We start from the raw sequence: 2,013 nt of genomic DNA, 5'->3' as shown, positions 1-2,013 counted from the left end.
CACCATTCTGTAATTACACCATAAAAATCATCAGAAACTCATCATACTTGAGGGATCTAACATACTACAAGTGTCCCAGATTCATCTCAGCCCTCCTTGACTCAAGTACGGATCCTCTGCTTTCTATAGTACGGGCCCATACTACCTTCCACATCTATCCGTACTTTGCTCAAGAATTGCCTTGACTCCACCAAGTCCCTTCTACTACTACTGCTTCATGTGCTAATCTCATCCTAGGCTTGCCCTAGGGAAATCTCTGACCTACTCTCCGCCATCAGCTGCACAAGAAGTCCATGTTACCCTTCCCTAACTAGCTTGCAAATAGATTTAGATATTACTCAGACTAGATAATTCTTCGAATGAGGGGTATCTCCCTACAACGGTTAAGACTCAAATGAGAGCTACGCAATAGGGCTAAACCTAACCTTCTGAATTTATTTAGTCCTTGTAATATGTAACTTTATTGTATTCGTTTACTAGTTAATTTAAGGTAACTTGAACTCCTATAATGACAAAGCAAGCAGCATTCGAGCATTGAGTAACCATAACTAGGCATAACCTAATCAGGCTATCATGTTATTGACTAATCAGTACTAACATACAGTTCAACAAGCTCATACAGTAGGCACATAAGGCATCCTCCGTAGACCCTCAACCCTAATATAGCATGCAGTTCTCATACATATAACATGCATACAAGGCATCATTCCTAGATCCTTAGCCCCAATCTAGCATGTTGACCACATAATCATATCAGATCAAAATAACTTGTATGGAGAGTTTGGGAGACTTACTTGAGCTCGGATGATGCATGCACCACACCATTTTTCTCTTTTCAAAGTTCTTTTTCTCTTTTCAAATTTATTTCCAAAAATTCTTTTTATAAAAATGATTTTTTTTGAAAGTTTCATACCAAGTCCTTAGTTTGAGTTCAGACACACCCTAGAGTGTACCTGAGTCCCTCAAACAAAGGCTCTGATACCAACTTGAAACATCCGAAAAATACAGTCCAAAAATTTCGTTTTGAATCATTTATAAAAACCATAAATATCAGTTATTATATAGAATCATAAGTCGTGTTTCTCAAAATATCATGATATCAACAAAACCAGTATCAATGTATCCAAAATAACATATAAAAATATCACAGTAATCATCCCAGGCTAAAAGTTATGGTGTATGCCATGCGATCATCCCGAGCCCTTCCTTTTGCTAGTGGAAGTACCTGAAACCAAAAATAAAAACCGTAAGAACGAAGCTTAGTGATCTCCCCAAACTACCACATACCATACACATATCATATAACATAACTTTGGGACTCCGCCCAGCTGCATCGGGACGAACACGTCATCGGCTTACCCGGCATCAAGCCCCGCCCGACATCAGACAGAATCTGGCATCGGGCCTCGCCCGACATCGGGCCTGCGCCGACATCGGACCGAAGTCTGGCATACGTACTAACATATCATATAACATAAGCACATAACTTAAGCATATAAACATTCCTCGGGCTTTCCCTGACATCGGACCGGAGTCCGGAACATATAACACATACATATAAGGTAAACATTCATCGGGCTTGCCCCGACATCGGACCGAAGCCCGGAACAAATAACACATAACATATAAGCTAAACTTTCATCGGGTTTGCCCCGACATCAGACCGAAGCCCGGAACACATAACACATAACATATGAGCTAAACATTCATCGGGCTTGCCCCGACATTGGACTGAATTCCGGAACACATAACCCATAACATATAAGCTAAACATTCATCAGGCTTGCCCCGACATGGGACCGAAGCCCGAAACACATAACACATAACATGCAAGAATCACAAAGACATCAAGCATACATAAACGCTCCTCGGGACCGCCCCGACATCGGATCGTAATCCGGAAAACATATCACCTGCATCCGGCCTTGCTTGGCATCGGACCGTAGCCCGGAACTGCTAATATCTAAACGGGCCGACATTGTGGCCGTAATCCCGTTCCTGTAGGAGAAAACT

This window comes from Lactuca virosa, chromosome 1 (genome assembly GCF_052849685.1).
Source record: "Lactuca virosa cultivar CGN04683 chromosome 1, Lactuca_virosa_CGN04683_v6, whole genome shotgun sequence".
NCBI classification, from domain to species: domain Eukaryota; kingdom Viridiplantae; phylum Streptophyta; class Magnoliopsida; order Asterales; family Asteraceae; genus Lactuca; species Lactuca virosa.
Note: the sequence above shows the minus strand (reverse complement) of the source record.